This window comes from Perissodus microlepis, chromosome 10 (genome assembly GCF_051167445.1).
Source record: "Perissodus microlepis isolate ML-2025 ecotype Zambia chromosome 10, ASM5116744v1, whole genome shotgun sequence".
Classification (NCBI taxonomy): domain Eukaryota; kingdom Metazoa; phylum Chordata; class Actinopteri; order Cichliformes; family Cichlidae; genus Perissodus; species Perissodus microlepis.
In genome coordinates, this window is record NC_140470.1 from 2,960,455 (window position 1) to 2,976,204 (window position 15,750).

Genomic DNA, 15,750 nt, shown 5'->3' on the forward strand with positions numbered 1-15,750 from the left:
GTCTCTGTACAGTCGAGGCTGCACCCACCTATAAAAGGTGGAGGCTCACCAGGACATGCACACCTCACAAGTTCCCGGCTCTCTCGACTCGGTTGAAGACGGGTTTCGTGGAGAAGGGGAGGGCAGTGAGGCACAGTCCCCCGTCCCCCGACGCCCCTCGCGATGCCCCTCCTTCTTCGACTAACCCTCTGCAGAGGAGCCGTGAGAGCCAGGAACTTGTGAGTTTTGTATGTCCACTCAGGCATCATTCAAACCTGGTCTGTAGGAAGTTCCTGTCAGAAGGAGGGGGCACCGCGAGGGCGTCGAGGGGCGGAAGGCGGTGCCTTAGTGCCTCCCTCCTTCTGACATTGTAAAGGAACCCTAACTTTATTATTTTTTTAATAGTAAGATATATATATGTATGTATGTATATGTTTTTTGTCCTCAGATGAGGTTTGAAGTGTCTGTGTGGTGCAGCTGGTCTGGTCTGTCTCTGTACAGTCGAGGCTGCACCCACCTATAAAAGGTGGAGGCTCACCAGGACATGCACACCTCACAAGTTCCCGGCTCTCTCGACTCGGTTGAAGACGGGTTTCTTGGAGAAGGGGAGGGCAGTGAGGCACAGTCTCCCGTCCCCCGACGCCCCTCGCGATGCCCCTCCTTCTTCGACTAACCCTCTGCAGAGGAGCCGTGAGAGCCAGGAACTTGTGAGTTTTGTATGTCCACTCAGGCATCATTCAAACCTGGTCTGTAGGAAGTTCCTGTCAGAAGGAGGGGGCACCGCGAGGGCGTCGAGGGGCGGAAGGCGGTGCCTTAGTGCCTCCCTCCTTCTGACATTGTAAAGGAACCCTAACTTTATTTTTTTTTAATAGTAAGATATATATATATATATATGTATGTATATGTTTTTTGTCCTCAGAGGAGGTTTGAAGTGTCTGTGTGGTGCAGCTGGTCTGGTCTGTCTCTGTACAGTCGAGGCTGCACCCACCTATAAAAGGTGGAGGCTCACCAGGACATGCACACCTCACAAGTTCCCGGCTCTCTCGACTCGGTTGAAGACGGGTTTCTTGGAGAAGGGGAGGGCAGTGAGGCACAGTCCCCCGTCCCCCGACGTCCCTCGTGATGCCCCTCCTTCTTCGACTAACCCTCTGCATAGGAGCCGTGAGAGCCAGGAACTTGTGAGTTTTGTATGTCCACTCAGGCATCATTCAAACCTGGTCTGTAGGAAGCTCCTGTCAGAAGGAGGGGGCACCGCGAGGGCGTCGAGGGGCGGAAGGCGGTGCCTTAGTGCCTCCCTCCTTCTGACATTGTAAAGGAACCCTAACTTTATTATTTTTTTAACAGTAAGATATATATATATATATGTATGTATATGTTTTTTGTGCTCAGATGAGGTTTGAAGTGTCTGTGTGGTGCAGCTGGTCTGGTCTGTCTCTGTACAGTCAAGGCTGCACCCACCTATAAAAGGTGGAGGCTCACCAGGACATGCACACCTCACAAGTTCCCGACTCGGTTGAAGACGGGTTTCTTGGAGAAGGGGAGGGCAGTGAGGCACAGTCCCCCGCCCCCCGACGCCCCTCGCGATGCCCCTCCTTCTTCGACTAACCCTCTGCATAGGAGCCGTGAGAGCCAGGAACTTGTGAGTTTTGTATGTCCACTCAGGCATCATTCAAACCTGGTCTGTAGGAAGTTCCTGTCAGAAGGAGGGGGCACCGCGAGGGCGTCGAGGGGCGGAAGGCGGTGCCTTAGTGCCTCCCTCCTTCTGACATTGTAAAGGAACCCTAACTTTATTATTTTTTTAACAGTAAGATATATATATATATGTATGTATGTATATGTTTTTTGTCCTCAGATGAGGTTTGAATTGTCTGTGTGGTGCAGCTGGTCTGGTCTGTCTCTGTACAGTCAAGGCTGCACCCACCTATAAAAGGTGGAGGCTCACCAGGACATGCACACCTCACAAGTTCCCGGCTCTCTCGACTCGGTTGAAGACGGGTTTCTTGGAGAAGGGGAGGGCAGTGAGGCACAGTCCCCCGTCCCCCGACGCCCCTCGCGATGCCCCTCCTCCTTCAACTAACCCTCTGCAGAGGAGCCGTGAGAGCCAGGAACTTGTGAGTTTTGTATGTCCACTCAGGCATCATTCAAACCTGGTCTGTAGGAAGTTCCTGTCAGAAGGAGGGGGCACCGCGAGGGCGTCGAGGGGCGGAAGGCGGTGCCTTAGTGCCTCCCTCCTTCTGACATTGTAAAGGAACCCTAACTTTATTATTTTTTTAATAGTAAGATATATATATATATGTATGTATATGTTTTTTGTGCTCAGATGAGGTTTGAAGTGTCTGTGTGGTGCAGCTGGTCTGGTCTGTCTCTGTACAGTCGAGGCTGCACCCACCTATAAAAGGTGGAGGCTCACCAGGACATGCACACCTCACAAGTTCCCGGCGCTCTCGACTCGGTTGAAGACGGGTTTCTTGGAGAAGGGGAGGGCAGTGAGGCACAGTCCCCCGTCCCCCGACGCCCCTCGCGATGCCCCTCCTTCTTCGACTAACCCTCTGCAGAGGAGCCGTGAGAGCCAGGAACTTGTGAGTTTTGTATGTCCACTCAGGCATCATTCAAACCTGGTCTGTAGGAAGTTCCTGTCAGAAGGAGGGGGCACCGCGAGGGCGTCGAGGGGCGGAAGGCGGTGCCTTAGTGCCTCCCTCCTTCTGACATTGTAAAGGAACCCTAACTTTATTATTTTTTTAATAGTAAGATATATATATATATATGTATGTATATATTTTTTGTCCTCAGAGGAGGTTTGAAGTGTCTGTGTGGTGCAGCTGGTCTGGTCTGTCTCTGTACAGTCGAGGCTGCACCCACCTATAAAAGGTGGAGGCTCACCAGGACATGCACACCTCACAAGTTCCCGGCTCTCTCGACTCGGTTGAAGACGGGTTTCTTGGAGAAGGGGAGGGCAGTGAGGCACAGTCCCCCGTCCCCCGACGCCCCTCGCGATGCCCCTCCTTCTTCGACTAACCCTCTGCATAGGAGCCGTGAGAGCCAGGAACTTGTGAAATTTGTATGTCCACTCAGGCATCATTCAAACCTGGTCTGTAGGAAGTTCCTGTCAGAAGGAGGGGGCACCGCGAGGGCGTCGAGGGGCGGAAGGCGGTGCCTTAGTGCCTCCCTCCTTCTGACATTGTAAAGGATTCCTAACTTTATTATTTTTTTAATAGTAAGATATATATATATATATATATATATGTATGTATATGTTTTTTGTCCTCAGAGGAGGTTTGAAGTGTCTGTGTGGTGCAGCTGGTCTGGTCTGTCTCTGTACAGTCGAGGCTGCACCCACCTATAAAAGGTGGAGGCTCACCAGGACATGCACACCTCACAAGTTCCCGGCTCTCTCGACTCGGTTGAAGACGGGTTTCTTGGAGAAGGGGAGGGCAGTGAGGCACAGTCCCCCGTCCCCCGACGCCCCTCGCGATGCCCCTCCTTCTTAGACTAACCCTCTGCAGAGGAGCCGTGAGAGCCAGGAACTTGTGAGTTTTGTATGTCCACTCAGGCATCATTCAAACCTGGTCTGTAGGAAGTTCCTGTCAGAAGGAGGGGGCACCGCGAGGGCGTCGAGGGGCGGAAGGCGGTGCCTTAGTGCCTCCCTCCTTCTGACATTGTAAAGGAACCCTAACTTTATTATTTTTTTAATAGTAAGATATATATATATATGTATGTATATGTTTTTTGTCCTCAGAGGAGGTTTGAAGTGTCTGTGTGGTGCAGCTGGTCTGGTCTGTCTCTGTACAGTCGAGGCTGCACCCACCTATAAAAGGTGGAGGCTCACCAGGACATGCACACCTCACAAGTTCCCGGCTCTCTCGACTCGGTTGAAGACGGGTTTCTTGGAGAAGGGGAGGGCAGTGAGGCACAGTCCCCCGTCCCCCGACGCCCCTCGCGATGCCCCTCCTTCTTAGACTAACCCTCTGCAGAGGAGCCGTGAGAGCCAGGAACTTGTGAGTTTTGTATGTCCACTCAGGCATCATTCAAACCTGGTCTGTAGGAAGTTCCTGTCAGAAGGAGGGGGCACCGCGAGGGCGTCGAGGGGCGGAAGGCGGTGCCTTAGTGCCTCCCTCCTTCTGACATTGTAAAGGAACCCTAACTTTATTATTTTTTTAATAGTAAGATATATATATATATGTATGTATGTATATGTTTTTTGTGCTCAGATGAGGTTTGAAGTGTCTGTGTGGTGCAGCTGGTCTGGTCTGTCTCTGTACAGTCGAGGCTGCGCCCACCTATAAAAGGTGGAGGCTCACCAGGACATGCACACCTCACAAGTTCCCGGCGCTCTCGACTCGGTTGAAGACGGGTTTCTTGGAGAAGGGGAGGGCAGTGAGGCACAGTCTCCCGTCCCCCGACGCCCCTCGCGATGCCCCTCCTTCTTCGACTAACCCTCTGCAGAGGAGCCGTGAGAGCCAGGAACTTGTGAGTTTTGTATGTCCACTCAGGCATCATTCAAACCTGGTCTGTAGGAAGTTCCTGTCAGAAGGAGGGGGCACCGCGAGGGCGTCGAGGGGCGGAAGGCGGTGCCTTAGTGCCTCCCTCCTTCTGACATTGTAAAGGAACCCTAACTTTATTATTTTTTTAATAGTAAGATATATATATATATGTATGTATATGTTTTTTGTCCTCAGATGAGGTTTGAAGTGTCTGTGTGGTGCAGCTGGTCTGGTCTGTCTCTGTACAGTCGAGGCTGCACCCACCTATAAAAGGTGGAGGCTCACCAGGACATGCACACCTCACAAGTTCCCGGCTCTCTCGACTCGGTTGAAGACGGGTTTCTTGGAGAAGGGGAGGGCAGTGAGGCACAGTCCCCCGTCCCCCGACGCCCCTCGCGATGCCCCTCCTTCTTCGACTAACCCTCTGCAGAGGAGCCGTGAGAGCCAGGAACTTGTGAGTTTTGTATGTCCACTCAGGCATCATTCAAACCTGGTCTGTAGGAAGTTCCTGTCAGAAGGAGGGGGCACCGCGAGGGCGTCGAGGGGCGGAAGGCGGTGCCTTAGTGCCTCCCTCCTTCTGACATTGTAAAGGAACCCTAACTTTATTATTTTTTTAATAGTAAGATATATATATATATATATGTATGTATATGTTTTTTGTCCTCAGAGGAGGTTTGAAGTGTCTGTGTGGTGCAGCTGGTCTGGTCTGTCTCTGTACAGTCGAGGCTGCACCCACCTATAAAAGGTGGAGGCTCACCAGGACATGCACACCTCACAAGTTCCCGGCTCTCTCGACTCGGTTGAAGACGGGTTTCTTGGAGAAGGGGAGGGCAGTGAGGCACAGTCCCCCGTCCCCCGACGCCCCTCGCGATGCCCCTCCTTCTTCGACTAACCCTCTGCAGAGGAGCCGTGAGAGCCAGGAACTTGTGAGTTTTGTATGTCCACTCAGGCATCATTCAAACCTGGTCTGTAGGAAGCTCCTGTCAGAAGGAGGGGGCACCGCGAGGGCGTCGAGGGGCGGAAGGCGGTGCCTTAGTGCCTCCCTCCTTCTGACATTGTAAAGGAACCCTAACTTTATTATTTTTTTAATAGTAAGATATATATATATATGTATGTATATTTTTTTTTTGTGCTCAGATGAGGTTTGAAGTGTCTGTGTGGTGCAGCTGGTCTGGTCTGTCTCTGTACAGTCGAGGCTGCACCCACCTATAAAAGGTGGAGGCTCACCAGGACATGCACACCTCACAAGTTCCCGGCTCTCTCGACTCTGTTGAAGACGGGTTTCTTGGAGAAGGGGAGGGCAGTGAGGCACAGTCCCCCGTCCCCCGTCGCCCCTCGCGATGCCCCTCCTTCTTCGACTAACCCTCTGCAGAGGAGCCGTGAGAGCCAGGAACTTGTGAGTTTTGTATGTCCACTCAGGCATCATTCAAACCTGGTCTGTAGGAAGTTCCTGTCAGAAGGAGGGGGCACCGCGAGGGCGTCGAGGGGCGGAAGGCGGTGCCTTAGTGCCTCCCTCCTTCTGACATTGTAAAGGAACCCTAACTTTATTATTTTTTTAATAGTAAGATATATATATATATGTATGTATGTATATGTTTTTTGTGCTCAGATGAGGTTTGAAGTGTCTGTGTGGTGCAGCTGGTCTGGTCTGTCTCTGTACAGTCGAGGCTGCACCCACCTATAAAAGGTGGAGGCTCACCAGGACATGCACACCTCACAAGTTCCCGGCGCTCTCGACTCGGTTGAAGACGGGTTTCTTGGAGAAGGGGAGGGCAGTGAGGCACAGTCTCCCGTCCCCCGACGCCCCTCGCGATGCCCCTCCTTCTTCGACTAACCCTCTGCAGAGGAGCCGTGAAAGCCAGGAACTTGTGAGTTTTGTATGTCCACTCAGGCATCATTCAAACCTGGTCTGTAGGAAGTTCCTGTCAGAAGGAGGGGGCACCGCGAGGGCGTCGAGGGGCGGAAGGCGGTGCCTTAGTGCCTCCCTCCTTCTGACATTGTAAAGGAACCCTAACTTTATTATTTTTTTAATAGTAAGATATATATATATATGTATGTATATGTTTTTTGTCCTCAGATGAGGTTTGAAGTGTCTGTGTGGTGCAGCTGGTCTGGTCTGTCTCTGTACAGTCGAGGCTGCACCCACCTATAAAAGGTGGAGGCTCACCAGGACATGCACACCTCACAAGTTCCCGGCTCTCTCGACTCGGTTGAAGACGGGTTTCTTGGAGAAGGGGAGGGCAGTGAGGCACAGTCCCCCGTCCCCCGACGCCCCTCGCGATGCCCCTCCTTCTTCGACTAACCCTCTGCAGAGGAGCCGTGAGAGCCAGGAACTTGTGAGTTTTGTATGTCCACTCAGGCATCATTCAAACCTGGTCTGTAGGAAGTTCCTGTCAGAAGGAGGGGGCACCGCGAGGGCGTCGAGGGGCGGAAGGCGGTGCCTTAGTGCCTCCCTCCTTCTGACATTGTAAAGGAACCCTAACTTTATTATTTTTTTAATAGTAAGATATATATATATATATATGTATGTATATGTTTTTTGTCCTCAGAGGAGGTTTGAAGTGTCTGTGTGGTGCAGCTGGTCTGGTCTGTCTCTGTACAGTCGAGGCTGCACCCACCTATAAAAGGTGGAGGCTCACCAGGACATGCACACCTCACAAGTTCCCGGCTCTCTCGACTCGGTTGAAGACGGGTTTCTTGGAGAAGGGGAGGGCAGTGAGGCACAGTCCCCCGTCCCCCGACGCCCCTCGCGATGCCCCTCCTTCTTCGACTAACCCTCTGCAGAGGAGCCGTGAGAGCCAGGAACTTGTGAGTTTTGTATGTCCACTCAGGCATCATTCAAACCTGGTCTGTAGGAAGCTCCTGTCAGAAGGAGGGGGCACCGCGAGGGCGTCGAGGGGCGGAAGGCGGTGCCTTAGTGCCTCCCTCCTTCTGACATTGTAAAGGAACCCTAACTTTATTATTTTTTTAATAGTAAGATATATATATATATGTATGTATATTTTTTTTTTGTGCTCAGATGAGGTTTGAAGTGTCTGTGTGGTGCAGCTGGTCTGGTCTGTCTCTGTACAGTCGAGGCTGCACCCACCTATAAAAGGTGGAGGCTCACCAGGACATGCACACCTCACAAGTTCCCGGCTCTCTCGACTCGGTTGAAGACGGGTTTCTTGGAGAAGGGGAGGGCAGTGAGGCACAGTCCCCCGTCCCCCGTCGCCCCTCGCGATGCCCCTCCTTCTTCGACTAACCCTCTGCAGAGGAGCCGTGAGAGCCAGGAACTTGTGAGTTTTGTATGTCCACTCAGGCATCATTCAAACCTGGTCTGTAGGAAGTTCCTGTCAGAAGGAGGGGGCACCGCGAGGGCGTCGAGGGGCGGAAGGCGGTGCCTTAGTGCCTCCCTCCTTCTGACATTGTAAAGGAACCCTAACTTTATTATTTTTTTAATAGTAAGATATATATATATATGTATGTATATGTTTTTTGTCCTCAGAGGAGGTTTGAAGTGTCTGTGTGGTGCAGCTGGTCTGGTCTGTCTCTGTACAGTCGAGGCTGCACCCACCTATAAAAGGTGGAGGCTCACCAGGACATGCACACCTCACAAGTTCCCGGCTCTCTCGACTCGGTTGAAGACGGGTTTCTTGGAGAAGGGGAGGGCAGTGAGGCACAGTCCCCCGTCCCCCGACGTCCCTCGCGATGCCCCTCCTTCTTCGACTAACCCTCTGCAGAGGAGCCGTGAGAGCCAGGAACTTGTGAGTTTTGTATGTCCACTCAGGCATCATTCAAACCTGGTCTGTAGGAAGTTCCTGTCAGAAGGAGGGGGCACCGCGAGGGCGTCGAGGGGCGGAAGGCGGTGCCTTAGTGCCTCCCTCCTTCTGACATTGTAAAGGAACCCTTACTTTATTATTTTTTTAATAGTAAGATATATATATATATATATATGTATGTATATGTTTTTTGTCCTCAGAGGAGGTTTGAAGTGTCTGTGTGGTGCAGCTGGTCTGGTCTGTCTCTGTACAGTCGAGGCTGCACCCACCTATAAAAGGCGGAGGCTCACCAGGACATGCACACCTCACAAGTTCCCGGCTCTCTCGACTCGGTTGAAGACGGGTTTCTTGGAGAAGGGGAGGGCAGTGAGGCACAGTCCCCCGTCCCCCGACGCCCCTCGCGATGCCCCTCCTTCTTCGACTAACCCTCTGCAGAGGAGCCGTGAGAGCCAGGAACTTGTGAGTTTTGTATGTCCACTCAGGCATCATTCAAACCTGGTCTGTAGGAAGTTCCTGTCAGAAGGAGGGGGCACCGCGAGGGCGTCGAGGGGCGGAAGGCGGTGCCTTAGTGCCTCCCTCCTTCTGACATTGTAAAGGAACCCTAACTTTATTATTTTTTTAATAGTAAGATATATATATATATGTATGTATATGTTTTTTGTCCTCAGATGAGGTTTGAAGTGTCTGTGTGGTGCAGCTGGTCTGGTCTGTCTCTGTACAGTCGAGGCTGCACCCACCTATAAAAGGTGGAGGCTCACCAGGACATGCACACCTCACAAGTTCCCGGCTCTCTCGACTCGGTTGAAGACGGGTTTCTTGGAGAAGGGGAGGGCAGTGAGGCACAGTCCCCCGTCCCCCGACGCCCCTCGCGATGCCCCTCCTTCTTCGACTAACCGTCTGCAGAGGAGCCGTGAGAGCCAGGAACTTGTGAGTTTTGTATGTCCACTCAGGCATCATTCAAACCTGGTCTGTAGGAAGTTCCTGTCAGAAGGAGGGGGCACCGCGAGGGCGTCGAGGGGCGGAAGGCGGTGCCTTAGTGCCGCCCTCCTTCTGACATTGTAAAGGAACCCTTACTTTATTATTTTTTTAATAGTAAGATATATATATATATATGTATGTATGTATATGTTTTTTGTGCTCAGATGAGGTTTGAAGTGTCTGTGTGGTGCAGCTGGTCTGGTCTGTCTCTGTACAGTCGAGGCTGCACCCACCTATAAAAGGTGGAGGCTCACCAGGACATGCACACCTCACAAGTTCCCGGCTCTCTCGACTCGGTTGAAGACGGGTTTCTTGGAGAAGGGGAGGTCAGTGAGGCACAGTCCCCCGTCCCCCGACGCCCCTCGCGATGCCCCTCCTTCTTCGACTAACCCTCTGCAGAGGAGCCGTGAGAGCCAGGAACTTGTGAGTTTTGTATGTCCACTCAGGCATCATTCAAACCTGGTCTGTAGGAAGTTCCTGTCAGAAGGAGGGGGCACCGCGAGGGCGTCGAGGGGCGGAAGGCGGTGCCTTAGTGCCTCCCTCCTTCTGACATTGTAAAGGAACCCTAACTTTATTATTTTTTTAATAGTAAGATATATATATATATGTATGTATATGTTTTTTGTGCTCAGATGAGGTTTGAAGTGTCTGTGTGGTGCAGCTGGTCTGGTCTGTCTCTGTACAGTCGAGGCTGCACCCACCTATAAAAGGTGGAGGCTCACCAGGACATGCACACCTCACAAGTTCCCGGCTCTCTCGACTCGGTTGAAGACGGGTTTCTTGGAGAAGGGGAGGGCAGTGAGGCACAGTCCCCCGTCCCCCGACGCCCCTCGCGATGCCCCTCCTTCGACTAACCCTCTGCAGAGGAGCCGTGAGAGCCAGGAACTTGTGAGTTTTGTATGTCCACTCAGGCATCATTCAAACCTGGTCTGTAGGAAGCTCCTGTCAGAAGGAGGGGGCACCGCGAGGGCGTCGAGGGGCGGAAGGCGGTGCCTTAGTGCCTCCCTCCTTCTGACATTGTAAAGGAACCCTAACTTTATTATTTTTTTAATAGTAAGATATATATATATATGTATGTATATTTTTTTTTTGTGCTCAGATGAGGTTTGAAGTGTCTGTGTGGTGCAGCTGGTCTGGTCTGTCTCTGTACAGTCGAGGCTGCACCCACCTATAAAAGGTGGAGGCTCACCAGGACATGCACACCTCACAAGTTCCCGGCTCTCTCGACTCGGTTGAAGACGGGTTTCTTGGAGAAGGGGAGGGCAGTGAGGCACAGTCCCCCGTCCCCCGTCGCCCCTCGCGATGCCCCTCCTTCTTCGACTAACCCTCTGCAGAGGAGCCGTGAGAGCCAGGAACTTGTGAGTTTTGTATGTCCACTCAGGCATCATTCAAACCTGGTCTGTAGGAAGTTCCTGTCAGAAGGAGGGGGCACCGCGAGGGCGTCGAGGGGCGGAAGGCGGTGCCTTAGTGCCTCCCTCCTTCTGACATTGTAAAGGAACCCTAACTTTATTATTTTTTTAATAGTAAGATATATATATATATGTATGTATATGTTTTTTGTCCTCAGAGGAGGTTTGAAGTGTCTGTGTGGTGCAGCTGGTCTGGTCTGTCTCTGTACAGTCGAGGCTGCACCCACCTATAAAAGGTGGAGGCTCACCAGGACATGCACACCTCACAAGTTCCCGGCTCTCTCGACTCGGTTGAAGACGGGTTTCTTGGAGAAGGGGAGGGCAGTGAGGCACAGTCCCCCGTCCCCCGACGCCCCTCGCGATGCCCCTCCTTCTTCGACTAACCCTCTGCAGAGGAGCCGTGAGAGCCAGGAACTTGTGAGTTTTGTATGTCCACTCAGGCATCATTCAAACCTGGTCTGTAGGAAGTTCCTGTCAGAAGGAGGGGGCACCGCGAGGGCGTCGAGGGGCGGAAGGCGGTGCCTTAGTGCCTCCCTCCTTCTGACATTGTAAAGGAACCCTAACTTTATTATTTTTTTAATAGTAAGATATATATATATATGTATGTATATGTTTTTTGTCCTCAGATGAGGTTTGAAGTGTCTGTGTGGTGCAGCTGGTCTGGTCTGTCTCTGTACAGTCGAGGCTGCACCCACCTATAAAAGGTGGAGGCTCACCAGGACATGCACACCTCACAAGTTCCCGGCTCTCTCGACTCGGTTGAAGACGGGTTTCTTGGAGAAGGGGAGGGCAGTGAGGCACAGTCCCCCGTCCCCCGACGCCCCTCGCGATGCCCCTCCTTCTTCGACTAACCGTCTGCAGAGGAGCCGTGAGAGCCAGGAACTTGTGAGTTTTGTATGTCCACTCAGGCATCATTCAAACCTGGTCTGTAGGAAGTTCCTGTCAGAAGGAGGGGGCACCGCGAGGGCGTCGAGGGGCGGAAGGCGGTGCCTTAGTGCCGCCCTCCTTCTGACATTGTAAAGGAACCCTTACTTTATTATTTTTTTAATAGTAAGATATATATATATATGTATGTATGTATATGTTTTTTGTGCTCAGATGAGGTTTGAAGTGTCTGTGTGGTGCAGCTGGTCTGGTCTGTCTCTGTACAGTCGAGGCTGCACCCACCTATAAAAGGTGGAGGCTCACCAGGACATGCACACCTCACAAGTTCCCGGCTCTCTCGACTCGGTTGAAGACGGGTTTCTTGGAGAAGGGGAGGTCAGTGAGGCACAGTCCCCCGTCCCCCGACGCCCCTCGCGATGCCCCTCCTTCTTCGACTAACCCTCTGCAGAGGAGCCGTGAGAGCCAGGAACTTGTGAGTTTTGTATGTCCACTCAGGCATCATTCAAACCTGGTCTGTAGGAAGTTCCTGTCAGAAGGAGGGGGCACCGCGAGGGCGTCGAGGGGCGGAAGGCGGTGCCTTAGTGCCTCCCTCCTTCTGACATTGTAAAGGAACCCTAACTTTATTATTTTTTTAATAGTAAGATATATATATATATGTATGTATATGTTTTTTGTGCTCAGAGGAGGTTTGAAGTGTCTGTGTGGTGCAGCTGGTCTGGTCTGTCTCTGTACAGTCGAGGCTGCACCCACCTATAAAAGGTGGAGGCTCACCAGGACATGCACACCTCACAAGTTCCCGGCTCTCTCGACTCGGTTGAAGACGGGTTTCTTGGAGAAGGGGAGGGCAGTGAGGCACAGTCCCCCGTCCCCCGACGCCCCTCGCGATGCCCCTCCTTCGACTAACCCTCTGCAGAGGAGCCGTGAGAGCCAGGAACTTGTGAGTTTTGTATGTCCACTCAGGCATCATTCAAACCTGGTCTGTAGGAAGTTCCTGTCAGAAGGAGGGGGCACCGCGAGGGCGTCGAGGGGCGGAAGGCGGTGCCTTAGTGCCTCCCTCCTTTTGAGATTGTAAAGGAACCCTAACTTTATTATTTTTTTAATAGTAAGATATATATATATATGTATGTATATGTTTTTTGTCCTCAGAGGAGGTTTGAAGTGTCTGTGTGGTGCAGCTGGTCTGGTCTGTCTCTGTACAGTCGAGGCTGCACCCACCTATAAAAGGTGGAGGCTCACCAGGGCATGCACACCTCACAAGTTCCCGGCTCTCTCGACTCGGTTGAAGACGGGTTTCTAGGAAAAGGGGAGGGCAGTGAGGCACAGTCCCCCGTCCCCCGACGCCCCTCGCGATGCCCCTCCTTCTTCGACTAACCCTCTGCAGAGGAGCCGTGAGAGCCAGGAACTTGTGAGTTTTGTATGTCCACTCAGGCATCATTCAAACCTGGTCTGTAGGAAGTTCCTGTCAGAAGGAGGGGGCACCGCGAGGGCGTCGAGGGGCGGAAGGCGGTGCCTTAGTGCCTCCCTCCTTCTGACATTGTAAAGGAACCCTAACTTTATTATTTTTTTAATAGTAAGATATATATATATGTGTATGTATATGTTTTTTGTCCTCATATGAGGTTTGAAGTGTCTGTGTGGTGCAGCTGGTCTGGTCTGTCTCTGTACAGTCGAGGCTGCACCCACCTATAAAAGGTGGAGGCTCACCAGGGCATGCACACCTCACAAGTTCCCGGCTCTCTCGACTCGGTTGAAGACGGGTTTCTAGGAAAAGGGGAGGGCAGTGAGGCACAGTCCCCCGTCCCCCGACGCCCCTCGCGATGCCCCTCCTTCTTCGACTAACCCTCTGCAGAGGAGCCGTGAGAGCCAGGAACTTGTGAGTTTTGTATGTCCACTCAGGCATCATTCAAACCTGGTCTGTAGGAAGTTCCTGTCAGAAGGAGGGGGCACCGCGAGGGCGTCGAGGGGCGGAAGGCGGTGCCTTAGTGCCTCCCTCCTTCTGACATTGTAAAGGAACCCTAACTTTATTATTTTTTAATAGTAAGATATATATATATATGTATGTATATGTTTTTTGTGCTCAGATGAGGTTTGAAGTGTCTGTGTGGTGCAGCTGGTCTGGTCTGTCTCTGTACAGTCGAGGCTGCACCCACCTATAAAAGGTGGAGGCTCACCAGGACATGCACACCTCACAAGTTCCCGGCTCTCTCGACTCGGTTGAAGACGGGTTTCTTGGAGAAGGGGAGGGCAGTGAGGCACAGTCCCCCGTCCCCCGACGCCCCTCGCGATGCCCCTCCTTCTTCGACTAACCCTCTGCAGAGGAGCCGTGAGAGCCAGGAACTTGTGAGTTTTGTATGTCCACTCAGGCATCATTCAGACCTGGTCTGTAGGAAGTTCCTGTCAGAAGGAGGGGGCACCGCGAGGGCGTCGAGGGGCGGAAGGCGGTGCCTTAGTGCCTCCCTCCTTCTGACATTGTAAAGGAACCCTAACTTTATTATTTTTTTAATAGTAAGATATATATATATATATGTATGTATATGTTTTTTGTGCTCAGATGAGGTTTGAAGTGTCTGTGTGGTGCAGCTGGTCTGGTCTGTCTCTGTACAGTCGAGGCTGCACCCACCTATAAAAGGTGGAGGCTCACCAGGACATGCACACCTCACAAGTTCCCGGCTCTCTCGACTCGGTTGAAGACGGGTTTCTAGGAGAAAGGGAGGGCAGTGAGGCACAGTCCCCCGTCCCCCGACGCCCCTCGCGATGCCCCTCCTTCTTCGACTAACCCTCTGCAGAGGAGCCGTGAGAGCCAGGAACTTGTGAGTTTTGTATGTCCACTCAGGCATCATTCAAACCTGGTCTGTAGGAAGTTCCTGTCAGAAGGAGGGGGCACTGCGAGGGCGTCGAGGGGCGGAAGGCGGTGCCTTAGTGCCTCCCTCCTTCTGACATTGTAAAGGAACCCTAACTTTATTTTTTTTTAATAGTAAGATATATATATATATGTATGTATATGTTTTTTGTGCTCAGATGAGGTTTGAAGTGTCTGTGTGGTGCAGCTGGTCTGGTCTGTCTCTGTACAGTCGAGGCTGCACCCACCTATAAAAGGTGGAGGCTCACCAGGACATGCACACCTCACAAGTTCCCGGCTCTCTCGACTCGGTTGAAGACGGGTTTCTAGGAGAAAGGGAGGGCAGTGAGGCACAGTCCCCCGTCCCCCGACGCCCCTCGCGATGCCCCTCCTTCTTCGACTAACCCTCTGCAGAGGAGCCGTGAGAGCCAGGAACTTGTGAGTTTTGTATGTCCACTCAGGCATCATTCAAACCTGGTCTGTAGGAAGTTCCTGTCAGAAGGAGGGGGCACCGCGAGGGCGTCGAGGGGCGGAAGGCGGTGCCTTAGTGCCTCCCTCCTTCTGACATTGTAAAGGAACCCTAACTTTATTATTTTTTTAATAGTAAGATATATATATATATATGTATGTATATGTTTTTTGTCCTCAGAGGAGGTTTGAAGTGTCTGTGTGGTGCAGCTGGTCTGGTCTGTCTCTGTACAGTCGAGGCTGCACCCACCTATAAAAGGTGGAGGCTCACCAGGACATGCACACCTCACAAGTTCCCGGCTCTCTCGACTCGGTTGAAGACGGGTTTCTTGGAGAAGGGGAGGGCAGTGAGGCACAGTCCCCCGTCCCCCGACGCCCCTCGCGATGCCCCTCCTTCTTCGACTAACCCTCTGCAGAGGAGCCGTGAGAGCCAGGAACTTGTGAGTTTTGTATGTCCACTCAGGCATCATTCAAACCTGGTCTGTAGGAAGTTCCTGTCAGAAGGAGGGGGCACTGCGAGGGCGTCGAGGGGCGGAAGGCGGTGCCTTAGTGCCTCCCTCCTTCTGATATTGTAAAGGAACCCTAACTTTATTTTTTTTTAATAGTAAGATATATATATATATATATATGTATGTATATGTTTTTTGTGCTCAGATGAGGTTTGAAGTGTCTGTGTGGTGCAGCTGGTCTGGTCTGTCTCTGTACAGTCGAGGCTGCACCCACCTATAAAAGGTGGAGGCTCACCAGGACATGCACACCTCACAAGTTCCCGGCTCTCTCGACTCGGTTGAAGACGGGTTTCTTGGAGAAGGGGAGGGCAGTGAGGCACAGTCCCCCGTCCCCCGACGCCCCTCGCGATGCCCCTCCTTCTTCGACTAACCCTCTGCAGAGGAGCCGTGAGAGCCAGGAACTTGTGAGTTTTGTATGTCCACTCAGGCATCATTCAAACC